This window comes from Lepisosteus platostomus, chromosome 16 (assembly GCF_059453375.1).
Source record: "Lepisosteus platostomus isolate fLepPlt1 chromosome 16, fLepPlt1.hap1, whole genome shotgun sequence".
NCBI classification, from domain to species: Eukaryota; Metazoa; Chordata; class Actinopteri; order Semionotiformes; family Lepisosteidae; genus Lepisosteus; species Lepisosteus platostomus.
Window position 1 is genome coordinate 19,036,118 of NC_142626.1, and position 14,437 is coordinate 19,050,554.

The window sequence follows — 14,437 nt, forward strand, 5'->3', positions numbered from 1 at the left end:
TTACGAGAACATCATCTGTCAACAATTACACAGGTTCTGTTTCCATATTGCGGATTTTGGTTACGTAATATTATTTTCTAATTTCACGTTGTGAATATATGATTTGGGCAAACAGAGCCGCAAAGAAGTACATTATGGGTTGTTGTTTTTTTTTGCAGTTTTATCTAGAACAAGCGATGCTTAAACCTTTGTCTGATTCTTGTGAAACTATCCACACGACAGTTACCCACAGTAGGAGTTGACTTCAGTAATGTCACTGATGGGATGTTTCTAAAAATCCATCCTCTGTAAAACGTCTTCTCTAGTTGTCCTGCATATGTATTCGCTAATGAAGCTGTGTGTTCTGAGCCTGGATCTCTACATTTCTGTATGAACCAGCTTAGAGGACTAAAGACAGCTTGTGTTTAAATTGAGTGTAAGGTAATTTATGCTTCTAAAGTCATGGTCAGCATTTATTATTGTACTGTGCTGTAAACTTGTTCTGTGCCTAGTCACATTATTTTATAGCGTTTTTGTAGCGTTATCAAATCTGGTGGCGCTGTGTGTTAGTTTCCTGACTCCCATGTCACATGGTCTGTGATTGAATCCCATGGAACTACTGTACAGTATCACTTTATTTTTTAACAAACATTTCTTTGAAAAAATGAAACGTTTCCCTTGGTCAGAGATTAAATAAAACCTCACTTGCACCAAACAAATTTATATTTCTAAATATCACAACATGATCGGATTTAAGTCTTTTTAATAACAATGAATAGTCACCTATGTGTTACAAAATAAACATTTATATTGATTTGAATCGCGTTTTGATTTAAATCGTAAACGTGTGTTTAAATATATGTGTTTAAAGGCGATATACTGTATAAAAGCGCTGATTCTTATGGAGTGTGTTCCGCCGGGGATTCAAAAAATTTATTTTTTTTAATCGCGTATCTAAGGAAAATTGCAGTATAACCTTGTTAATGCACAAACAGTGGCATGTCATATTATAATTTGGGTGTCTCCCCTTGCCAGAAAGCTCTAAATTGCATTTTGAGTGCGGTTTTTGACTTTTTCTAAATTGCAACCCATAAATAAGGCTGATAAAGCTTAGACTGTGTTCTAAACTGTATTACAACGTAAATTGCAAAAATGCACTTGGAATCTGTCCAAGCCCTCCTACGAAAATTATTTAAACTGCGACACTGATCATTCATCTCTAAATAAACTTTATTTTATATAGCGTTTTAGGCGAATAGGTAATTAGATTGCTCATAAACCTAATCGCTTTTTCTACATAAACACAGCGTGATTGCTCTCTGAAAATGCTTTTCCTTTATATTTAGGCTCAGATTTCAACTATAGATCGCATTATTATAAACTTTCTTGGAAAAATGTATTTTATGTAAACCATGTTTGCTATTAATTCATTTAGGGCTAAAATACGTTCATTGTCTTCCAATCGAGTCGAGTTGACATTAGAAGCTTGCCACTCCCGGACTGTTACACCAACGCATTAGCATGTTAAAGCGACTTAATTGAGGTGCCCAGCTACCAGTTAACACTGTACTTCCTACTTTAAAAATACTTGTGAAACCGGTTTAATTCGTCACAGCCAGCACTCCTGCAGAGAGGGGGTTGTACTCGTACAGTAGAAGCAGGCGAGATTTCCAGCGAAAGACACCCCCCCTCAAAAACCCAGCAAGCAGTAAGGCTTTATGTTGAAAATTGAAGTGGATTTTGTTTATGATAAAGAGGATAAACTGGGATGGGAGGAGGGTTTGGTTTTGCATAAGGGGCGGGATTATGATAATTGGAGGAATTTCGAGAGTATAATGGTTTGATATATTTGATTTTGTATTGTGGTCGTTATCTATGTTTTTGGTTGGTATTATGTTTATATGGTTGTTTTTGTTGGTTGGTTGTTATTATGGTTATTAATAATACGATCTATAGTTGAAATCTGAGCCTAAATAAAAAGAAAAAGCAAGTGATTAGGTTTATGAGCAATCTAATTACTTATTCGTTTAAAACACTATATAAAATAAAGTTTATTATTAATTTGCTGGACAGAGCGGTGAACATTATTATGCATAAGACAAAGATAACGATCCTGATCAATTTAGAAATCTGTGTACGCTGTAAGGTTTTTACTTCTTAAACTTTTAAAATACACATTTCGAATAGAAAGAAATCCTCTTCCTGGTACAGTCGCATGAAGTGAGAGGCGAAACAGCCCTACACAGCCCTGTCGCAGTACACGAATAGAATCATATCGTTATTAAATTCTTTAGATACACAATTCCATATTATATTAGCAGAAAAGCTTAAACTACCACTTTTTCACACGCTATTTCACATGTTAGTTAAATTTAATTTATTTATATATTATATATTTATATCTCTGACCAAGGGAAACGTCTCATTTTTTCAAATAAATGTTTGTTCACAACGGCGACTGTCAGAAGATAGGACACAGCGGCTCAGGCACCCGCTGAATGGAAAAGGGGCACTTTAATATTCTGTATGGCTAATACTAAAGCCAATACTAATATTCAATACTTTAATATCCTTTTCTGTATGTTTAACAATAGTGGGTACTGGCCTAATTCGTCCCTGCTCCCGTTGTTAGGTGTTAATGCGTTAAGTGTGAATTTGTAGCTGTTTCCCTGGGGTCTGGCTTTTTTTCTGGAAAACCATAACTGGTCTTGTCCAGATTGACTGTCGGCGCCCAGGTCTGATCTTTGTCTTCTAAGCTCTCTGTGTACAGTGGAGCCTCCTGTCCAGCCAGCACATGTCCACAGACATTCACAACAGCGACATATCATAAAACGTTTGCACATATAGTGTGCAAAAATGCACTTTATTTACTAAAAATAAGACAGAGATACTGTATCAATTTATGTTGCATTAGCCTGATTATGATTAAAAAAACACATATAATTAAACACGCGTTTGCGATTTAAATCAAAACACGATTTAAATCAATATAAATGTTTATATTGTATCGCATACTGTCCAGCCTCCATTTCTCTATAAAAATTTACTCTATTACACACACACACAATAGAAGCAAGAAGCAGAAGCAGGGACCGTTGTCAGAAGGGAAGAAGGTGACTATTCATTGTTATCAAAAATGACTTAGAATCGATCATGTTGCGATATTTTGAAATATAAAAGTCAATTGATTGTCCATAATATCGCTATTCTATTTTTTCGAAGAAGTGTTTGTTAAAAGAAAAGTCCAGCACCAGCTGGAATTGAACACACAACCTGTAAGTTGTTAATCAGGCACGCAGACCAGTAGGCTACAAGACAACTGGCATGACAGGGAGGCGAAACAGCCCTACATAGCCCTGTCGCAGTACACGAATCTAATCATATCGTTATTAAATTCTTTAGATACGCGATTCCATATTATATTAGCAGAAAAGCTTAAAACTACCACTTTTTCACACGCTATTTCACATGCTAGTTAAATACTTCGATGCTTGAAATGTTTAGGGAGAAATGGAATACCGGTGTGTATTTTTCCTTTAAAGTACTGATTCCTGGAATCTGACTGGCTGACACCCTTCTGAAGTGGTTCCATAAAATCTGGTATACGGAAAAGAAAGCATTGATAAAAAAGCCTGGATTCTCATGTATCTCATACAAGTATCTTTTAATACAGTCTTTGCTGTGCTCTTGAGGATCCTTGTGATATTTTGAGCTCTAGTTGAATGATAAGTGTCGCATTTTAAATCATTTTCGTAGTTAGAAATTATGAAACGCCCTGTTAAAAGCAAGGGAGTTTTTATGCCCGTTGAAGTAAAACAAAATGCTTGACAAAGTATGGCTTGGACAGATTCCAAGTGCTTGTACAAATGTGCTAAAGAAATTATACTTTGAGTATACAGCTTGTCCAAAGTCATTCATTATTAATACTATTAGTAATATCTTCGGTAAAGGCTTTGATGCATAAATATTTCTGATAAAGGTAGGTTGTGTACTTTTGTCCAGCTGAGCAATCTTGCTTTCATAAAATATATACGCGATTCCATATTATATTCCCTTTTAATCAAATTCTAAAAGTATGCCTGTTGACTCCGGTATCTCTTTAGTTAAAGACTTCGATGCTTAAAATGTTTAGGGAGAAATGGAATACTGGTGTGTATTTTTTCTTTAAAGTACCAAGACCAGCCATATACTGTATGTTTATGTTCCAAAATTAATATCGTTTATGGCCTTCACACGCGTTACAGTATGCTCCTATTCTTTTTATGCTCAGCTACTAAGATTTCCTTTCAGTGGTAAAATTCAATATCTACAACGGGCACAGCAAAGACGTTTACTGTAAGTCTTTCTACGACAGATCAACGGACCACAAGTGCCCCTGTCTGTCAACCAATCACGTACTGCGGTGCCTCGCGTCATCTTGCGTCACAATGCGCGACGCCACCTGCAGTACGTGTCTGTAACGCGCACTTTGAATGGCTGCATCTGTAATTAATATATGCGGCCGGCGAGACTTGCTTTTAGCCACGGTTGTGGACCAGTTGATAAAAAGGCTGAGAACCATTACCTTAAGCCATAGAATGTATTTGGATGCTCTTTTCTAGACTGATTACAAAACAGTAATATATTTTGTGTAACATGATGCCTGAAATTGTACACAATATTCTAGTGTACAAGTAATTTTATTGCAGGGGGGACAAAGGAGTTCTTTAAAATATTTTTTTTATGTGAATTGGGTCCCCTATACCGTCTTTCTGATGGGAATATTATGAATTGAGAATGGAGTGGATGTGTGGAATCAGCTGTGATGTTCCTGGCCATTCTGAACTGTATTATGATATAAATTGCAGAGCTGGGGCTCTGTTTCCCAATTATTTTTCATGCCATTTTCACAATCCAGGTTGGTTTTGCTTTTCAACCCCAGGTTTCCAAACCAAACTGTCATGTTAAATGTTAGGATGCTCTCAACTAGGCTTTTATATGGCATCTCTAGGACATTTTGACTAACAATAAAGTTCTTGAGTCTGAATTAAAAACAGTGTCTGATTTGCTTTCTTAAAAATGGTTTCTATATTCTCAGTAGTACTAAGCCTCTGATCAATATGTGTTCCCAGATATTTAAAACTCTCCACAACCTCTAAAGACAGACCATTGAGTACTATTGTATGCTCTTGTACTATTGTAAGCTTTTTAGTCTTGGTCACATTTGTTTCCAATGCACTGGATTAGCACTGGTTTTCAAGGATGATGTTTTTAAAGTACGTTTGCTCACCCAGAGGTTGGTCCTTTAAACAGAATCCCACGAGAACCATGTCATCTGCATATTTAATCAGACTGGCTGTGCTACTCTGAATCTGCAACCCTGGGGAGCACCTGTATTTAAAAATAGCTCATCAGAGATTACACCGTTCATGTGGACTCTCTGAGCTTGAACTGTAAGGAATTCTTTGATCCAGCATATAACATTCCCAGTCACATTCAAGTCACAACGACGTAAAAGAGTATGAACTTGCATGGTTGTTAAAGGCAGGGATTAAATCAATGAAGAGAGCTCACACAAAATAATTTGAGTGTTGAAGGTGCTTGGCTATGGAATGTGTCCTCTGTCCCCCTGCGTGTTCTGTAAGAAAATCGTAGTGGATCCAAGATATAAATTACTGATGACAAAAGGTGGTTACTTACAACTCTTTCCATAAATTTGGCTAAAAGAGAGGTGAGAGCCACAGGTGTACAGTCTTTGAATGATTTAGCCCCTGGCAACCGTAGATAACTTTCATGTGTCTGGCACAGTATGGACATTGAGAAAGAACTGGTAATGCTGGGTAAAACACCTTGAAACTGGCTAACACAGACAGGCTGTGCTTTTATTCATTATTTCTTGTAATTAATATGCTTCTTAAATAATGACTGACAACTACTCACTTACAACAACACAAATGCTGTCAATCTGGCTGGCTGGACACACTACGAGCCTGACCTCAGAATGTGCTAACACTGATCGGATGGGGGAAGGGGTTTTGTTTAGATTTTTTTCAGTCAATTCTCATGTTTAAAATAAAATAAGAAAATAACAATAAACATAACAATTGAATGAAAAGAAAGGTTTGGTTTTTAGTATAGCAAATGGCTTTTAATTTGCAGTTCAGAAGAAAGGCACAGAATGAACAAAAAACCCTTGAATAAAATGAGCCCATTATAAAACATCAACCCTCCCCATTTAAAATCTAATAAAAGCTAATTGTATGATTAACATTAGAGAAGAAAACATAAATGTTCTTATCTCTTCACTTTCAAGAGAAAAACAGTGAACACCAATAAGTGATACTGTTTCCAAAGAGTTTTTTTTTTCATGGATTACATTGGTATAACTTTAATTCACAGCAAATGCTTGGAAAACAAAATATCCAGTATTATTTAATTAAATCACAAGATGTGAATTACATAGTACAACACATATAAACCTTCACCCTGTTTCTGTGATAAGAGAACAAATTATAAAAATTGCTTAAATCTGTGAATGGTGCAGTCCCTTTTATACAGTGCTATTCTTGGTTTTCTTGTCACAATGCATATTTGTAAACTTTTGAAGTAAAAATGGTTTATGATACGTTTTAAACTCTGGTGAAATTGCTCTATTGTAAATGATAAATGGATGAATGCATTGAAAGAAGGGTATAACTCAACACTAATGTAAAACTATGTTGACTATGACGAGATGATTCACTTAAAGTAGATTTTATTTCAATATTGTTTTGATTCTTAATTCTCATCCCAATCATTCTACGTCATCTGGGGATTCACTTATTATTTCACATGCACTGATTCTTAATTTTTTTAAACTTACACCATTAGATCATAAAAAAACATTGAATTTGCTAAACCTTCTAGTTATTGGGACAAAAAGGTTTTCTTTCCTCAGAAGAAATTATAATTCCCATAACAATAATGAGGATGCATAAACATTTCCTCTGCAGTGTAGATTGAAATGACAGTATAAAAGAATGTTTTAAGACTATTTAGATCAATATTGGTATCTATTAATTCTGTAACTGAATAGATAGAACATGGAATCCACCTGGATTCCCTTATTCCAATAGGCTGTCATCCAGTGGAACAACAAGGCTCGTTGGCTCGATCTCTTTTGTAGGATCTTCATAGCGACCAATGAAAAAGGGAATAACATTGGACCCCTGTTCCAGAGGGACTCTGTTCACAGCCAGTTCAGTTCAATTAATTTAACAGCAGGTGGGTAGCTGCGTCAGCATGCGTAGGCTTCAAAGGAACAAGTAATAGGTTTATTCCATGCTGAAAAGAAAAAAATAGAAAATATAACGTTTAGGCCGTGGAGCCTTCTTCAGGTGTGAGAAAGACAGGGCAGTAAGCAAAGGTAATGTAGCATAGGAGAACAAAAGCTGGGAGAGAGGAGGGGCGGGAGGCAGGAGCAGGGGACAGACAAAGTGGCCAATCCTGCAGTGTGAAGTCAGGATAGGTGAAGAGAGGTGTGAAATGAAACCAACAACGAATATGTCACGGACGTCCAAAGGGACTAACCGTGGGGAGCAGGAGAGCGGAAAAAGACCCATATGCGTAGCGGCGAGACGGGAAAAAGGCCCGGGCTCATTAGTGCAAAGAGTTCAGGAATGCCGTATAGAAACCTATGCCCTCAGGGAGCGGACGTGGGGCGCCCTGGTGCTAGGCGGGTCTCAGGACATCCGAACATCAATGCTGAGCGAGGACAGAGTGCAAGACCCAGAAATATATAGCCCAAGGGAAAGAGAGGGACAGGAAGGACAGCAGACCGGAAACTAGGGACAGGACAGAGAAGGAGCGCCCTCTGGCTGCAGAGGGCGTGACAGAATAGAGAGAATTTAGAAGAAAATGAGTCTGTTGGTGAGAGAAGGGGGAAGATGTGATTCTACCTGTAGGATAATTTTAGTTTCTGTAGTCTTTCTAATGTGGGAGTTAGGAAAACCATCTTTGAGAACACAGACGGAGAGATAAGTGTGATCATGGCCATCAGAAGTGAAATGAGAAACAGTGGGCTTGGAGAAATATTTAATCTTCTGAGCCCTAACATGTTCTCTGAAGCGGTCTCCAAGTCTCCTTCCTGTTTCCCCAATGTAGATGACTGGACATTTACTCCAAGAGATGCAGTAAATAAGTTTGCTGGAGGTACAAGATGTCATCTGAGTGATCCAGAATTGTGAATTGTCCTGAGGGGTGAGTGTGGTGTTAGATATGTGCTTGCAGGTGATGCAGAGAGGTTCTGTTGCAGGGGAAAGTGCCTGGTGTGGATGGTTGCTGAGGGTGGTCAGGGGAGCTGTGAACAAGAAGGTTATGGGATTAGATGGTCGGTGATATGAGATAATGGGGTGGTCAGAAAAGAGGGCCCCAATGGAGGGATCATCCTTTAGGATGGAAAAGTTGTCGTAAATAGTCCTGGGGATAGGAAGTGTGTTGGGGTGGTGGGGAAGCACAAAAGGAATGCGATTGTTATGGCGGGAGTTCCTGATTGAGTTGATGGTCCGAGGGGTTTTGGCTCGGGCAAGGGCCCTGTCAATAACACTCCTAGGGTATCCTCTGTTGATAAAAAAAGAGTACATTTTGGGGGCTTGGTTATGGAAATCGATGTCGTCGTAGCGGAAGGAACTGTGAGAAAGGGAGAGAGTTTTTAGTGTGTTTGGGGTGAAATGAGCTATACAGGAGATAGTTGTGTGAATCAGTGGGTTTGTAATAGACTGCAGTAGAGAGTCGGGGGTAGTTAATGGAGAAGTTGATGTCTGGAAACGGAAGAGTAGTGGAAGATATGTTAACTGTATATTTGAGGGATGGGTGGAAGTTGGTGACGTGATGCAGAAAGTGCTCAAGCTGGTCCTTAGAGCATGTGGCAGCACTGACACAGTCATCAATGTATCACTTGTAGAGGTCAGGGACAGAGCCTGACCTTTAATTTAACATCTATACTTTTTAATGGATTTCAAAGTCTAAGGTTAAGATATAAGTTTAACGGCTATGTGTATATGTTGTAACTTTGATATGAGATGGCCATCCTAGTTATCTTGTTCTATAATGCTGCTTGAAACAAGGGAGACAATATGTTTCCATTTAACTCACCCTTCTTGTATGAGGTTCTCTCTGCTAAGAAATAATATACATGTTTGTTTTTCTTTCAAAATGCTTGGTATCTGTGGGAGCTACAGTAATAGTAATCTCACAGAGGATCCAAGATATTTTCAATACGGAAGAAAAAAATAGTAATAATTACAACACCTCTTATTTCAATTAGATGTGCAAAAGATTTCATGAGTTAATACAGAGCAGTGAAAATTACGCAATTTTCTTTGATTAAATACTAATTAGGACAATGCAGTAATTAGGTAAAAGTAAGTGATCATACCCTCTCTGTTGTATGAAATTTTTGCAACAATGAATCTCGTAGTGGAAAATCCCAGGCTGTCTTCATGTAAACTCCAGCAACAGTGATAAAAAACTCTCTTCAATATTGCGGGGAGTTGTTCAATTGCCCCTGGAAATTTGTAATTAACAGTTATTGCTTCTTATGTTTTTGTCTGAAGATATAATACATGTCCAGAAGACTTGAGGAGAAACATCTCAGAATTTACCCTTTGTCCTCTCTTTCACCTCTTTATTAATAAGCTCTGCTGTCTTCACTGGGTCATCAAACTTCAAAGGTATGAGGTCAATATTCTGCTTCTTCAGTAGTTTCTTGTAACTCTGAGGTAACAAAAAACAAATAGAGGTCATTATAAAATTTTCTACTGTATGAGCAGTGCTGTGTGAGCAGGAAAATGAGGTACAAAACCAAAAAAGCTGAAAGAAAACAAAGTACTGGAATATTGAAGTTTTAGGAGAAGGGCATTATTGAATCCAGTCTTCCACAAAGAAATTTGTAACATTATGATCCGAATATGCAAAGTTGAAGTGCATTCCCAAATGAAGTGCATTCCCAGGTATGTGTTAGAGTGAATGGAATGCTCTTCAAAATAAGACCCTGACTTGACTTCTTGTCTGATGATTTAGTTAAAACGTTACATGTAGGTATATGCTAAAAGGTTGAGAGAAATGTAATGTTGCACTGTATGACTTTAGAGCTAATGTAAATCATATGAAGCAAGAATTAGTCTTAGATCCCATAATTTAATTAAACATCTTCCCTTGAAAACAATAAACTCAGACACATAATCTGAGAACGTTTGTATTAATTCTGTTTTGTTTGGAAATTAATGTTGTTGCACTTTTTGACAAATCCCATATCCAATCATGTTGGATGTTAGAAAAGTCTTTAAAAGAATAATACAACTTGCATACACTTGATGGTTGGAAATTCTCATCGTAGCACTGAAATTCTGCCTTTTTGATGTCCACCTTGCTGTCTTTGATAGCCGTTTTGAAGGCAAAGTCAAAACAGTTGGCTTCATTTCTCATTTCTTTGCACCTTGTGGATTTCACATTCCACTTAAAGAGAAAAATAGACATGTCAATTAATATTCCCATTTTAAAATGTCCTTTTAAAAGAAAAACATTGAGATCCATGGTTTCTAGGGTCTCCAGCAAGAACAGGTTTAAATGCTTTAAAGGATATTAATGAAAATAAAAACATGTGATCAGTCATCTACAGGATGTTGACTTTGAATGTTTCAAAGTGACAAAACTGAATCAGTTATGAGCTTAATTGGTCTTAATTAAGAAGGGTGCTGTAATCTGACCCATTATGGATTTCATTGATCTTATACTGACCTAACAAACATAGTATGAAACCAAGCACCTTGATGGGCTTTGTCACTCCATGGGCAGCAGTGAATATCACTGGATTATTTGATTTACAGCTCCAGGATACGTAAATTGTTCCATATTCCAGCTCAGACTGATAAAAGTACTCAATCGCAGATAGACAGAAAGCTTTAATATAACTGTGAGATAAATAGGATTATTATATGTGTTTATTATATTATATATTTTATGTTTTTATTATATGTGAACTAGACAGAATAAATGGAAACCCTCTTTTTAACTGCTGCAGTGTTGGGGTCTACTTGAGCATAGAGAGAAATGGGAATTCTTCTTGTCCTTGAATATCGTGTTTCATCTGGATTTCATGATTTTAAATTAATCATTGAGGCCACGCGGTAGTAGCATGTAGGGTCTTGCTGCTGTATCTCAGCTGTTGGGTCCTGGGACTGATTCTGGGCGGAGGCACCTTCTATGCGAATTCTGTTCTCCTCATGTTCTCCTCATGTTCATATGGGCTTTCTCCAGGTGCCGGAGTTTGTTTCCATGTCCCGGAGACAGGCTGGTTAGGTTTGACTGTTTTGACTGACCCTCCCAGGGAGAGAGCTGTCATGTGCTTTCCATCCTGCCTTTCACCCAGAATGTATGGGTTAGACTCCAGGCTCCTGTCACCCTCACCTGGAAGAGCTTTCAGATGGCCAATCTGTTCTTGGTCATTGGCAGCCATGCATTTTAAGAGTTTCTCCAGCCCATGAGCACTGCATTAAACACTCCAGTGTCACCCAAGGGATGGGCACAAACAGTCAGTGAAGCCATGTTCAGATCCAGCTGCTGGATGAACAGTAGGAGAACCAAATCATGAAAAGATGTGAGGAAACAGGGCAGATGCTGGAGTGGCTCTAGATTAAGACAGAATCTTTACCAGTAGCTGTTACGATCCCTGCCTCCCGGCAACGGAAGAGGCAGAAGAAGGCGTAGCCTTACTCCATTAGTTTACCTATCAGTTTTCTTATTCACCACCACACCCCGTCTCATCCTATACTTAAACACCTGTCTTTTCCTACCTCCTCGCTCAGTATTGGTTTTCCTTTCGAGCTTCCTAGTTGCGCTACTCCTTTTTCTGCCTTGTGTCCTTCTTGGTTTTCGGTTTACGGTTTTTCCCTTTTGACGACGGTTTTTCAGATTACGGCTTGGCTTCGGTACTTACGCTCTGTTTTGGATCTCTGGCTTCCCCTGGACTATCGGATTGCTCTATTGTCTACGGTTTCGGATCACGCTTTGGCTTCGGTAACTCGTTCCCTTTTGGATCTCTGGTTTCCCCTGGACTCTCGGCTCGTTTCTTCGACTACGGCTTTCTTTGGATCACGGCTAGGCTTTATCAGCTCCTGCAAGTGGGTTCATTTACTGGTTTCGGTTTCTCTTACCGAATCCGTAACAGTAGCAGTGACAGAAACATTTGCACCAAACCTTTTTGACTAAAATTAAGCAGCAGATTAAAAAAGAGGGCTAAAACAGAGTGATTTCATGTCTGACACTTTCACATGCATTTGAAAAACATGTTATGTCAGTGCAGAGCAAAATATTCGTTCTCACATTCACATTCGTTCTGACATTCTTCAAAGCAAATATTCCCTGAGATTATAGTCACTCTCGGTCTTCAGTTTTCAGTGCCCTTCTTGTTTTTTCAGTGTTTGAATGGTAATGTGATTTCTGATGTTATACTTTTCAAAGCTGCTTCATATGTTTAGGGGGAGTGTGCCGTATTTGTTTTCTGTTTGGAACAGCACTGAGGCCACATGGCATATACAGTCCAAAGTGAATCATACTTTACTTAGCTGTGGGATTAAGCAGCATTTAATGATATTGATGAGGTATTTTTGAACTCGAGCCTATGACCTCATTCATCACTGTTTATACAGTAATGACAGTTCAGGGACAATCTAGAACATTAGGATGTGTTCAGCTCCAGCTCCTTAAATGGACTAAAGTTGGAAAACGAATTAATTTCTTACCCTGAGCATGTTCAACTTGCCAAGAGCAGCCACCACAGCCACAGTGCAGTAGGCGATGTTTGGGACATCAGAGTCACTGGCAACCTGAGCGACAGCTTCATACAGCTTGTACGAGTCTTTTTTGTATGTGTCACCATTGTACTGAGCCATTTCTGGGAGCTGCTGAATAAAGCAAACCTAAAAAAAAACAACTACATATTGATATTTTTTACATTATGTCTGCATCCTAAATAAGAAAACCAAAATCCTGTCCTACATGTTTTCTAGTTGCATCTTAAAGTTATCAGATTTCTAAACATTATACTTGTCTGTACAAGTATAGAATATAAACAGCACTGATGTATGTTGACCCAAAATATGGACAAATATTAAGAAATAAGCTCATTCGGTTGCTGAATTACAATAAAAAATCAATTTAAAGTAGAATAATCCATTTGCATATTACAAATGACAAATAATATAAAATAACCGGAAGTTCAGTCTTCACAATGTATTGAAAAAAATCTCTTTGTTCTGAAGTTTAATTTCAGTTAAAGAAGAACAAATTCAAAATATGCATGGCCAAAAACAAACCTTTAAAACTTGTCATTTAAATAATATTAATAAGTAGAAATGGAATTTAAATATATATATAATATATATGGTATATTCAAGTACAGTGGGTATATAGGAATAAGGTCAAAGAAAAGTAAAAGTCTTACCAGCATGCTGCTTGTGAAGTTTTTCTTGCAGTCTGACTAAGAGACAGATGCTGGCTTTGCTTTGAGGGCTCACTTTATAAAGCCAAGGGAACACGGTGGCATGTCTGGCAGGGGAAACCAGCTGGATGGAATTTCAACCCACATAAAGAAACAAGGTGTGGCTGAATGGAAATTCTCTGAAAGGAAAAAAAATAAATCCCCTCATGTGTAAATATAATATTAATTTATACAGGATTAAATTGAATGTCCTTTTAATAATAAGGCATAAAACCATAAGAAATAACTTCTGGAAAGGAAAGCAGGAAATACATGTGAAATTTCCACTTACAAGCCAGTATACCCTCATTTAAAATTATGAACTGTGATTTATTCAAACAATCAAAGTCATGGAAACCAGAAACAGAAGAATATGAAATAAAAACTGTGCATTGGGATTTTAATTAATTTCTTGTAATTTTAGTCATATACATGGTGCTTGGTGAAAACATTATGTGGGACATTTTAATTCTGAAGGAAATACTAAGTTTAATATTTTCCAGGAGTTTTTTTCCCCTTTCCATTCTTGTAAGACTCTGGGGCACATTACAGCAATGTGAAGCTTGCCATGAGCACAGGAATTAATCTAAAGGAAAGTAGGTCATTTTGAGCTAAAGCCTTCCAAAGGTTTCCCAAGTACATGTAAATTTGGTTTTAGAAATCATTTGCTACCAATGAATATTTTAGTGATAATATTTCCTGTTGTGATGACTATTATCACAAATAAATCAGGGAGGCGCAGTGGTTAGCATTGCTGTCATTCTCTCTTTTTTTCTTCCTTCTTTGGTCTCTCCTGTCTCTTTGTATGAATGCTTTCATTAATGTTTGACCATCATTATGGTAAGGAAAATCCTCAGATGTCTTGAGTATTGCAATCAGGATGTGAACTGCAAATGTGGCTAAACTAGTTCATAATACTTGTGTCACTCAGGTTTTTGTGTCACTCAGGTGTTCTTCTTATTA

The 14,437-nt window shown here is 37.6% G+C and overlaps 1 long non-coding RNA gene across 1 annotated transcript; it reads right to left on the reverse strand.

Annotated features, from left to right (window-relative positions):
- Nucleotides 1-9,457: 9,457 nt before the first annotated feature.
- LOC148646982 (uncharacterized) lies at nucleotides 9,458-10,468 on the reverse strand. The gene is made up of 3 exons (XR_015927711.1): nucleotides 10,306-10,468; nucleotides 9,600-9,711; nucleotides 9,458-9,502 (listed from the first exon to the last, which is right to left on the reverse strand). It is a non-coding gene; the product is annotated as an uncharacterized LOC148646982 (long non-coding RNA).
- Nucleotides 10,469-14,437: the final 3,969 nt, after the last annotated feature.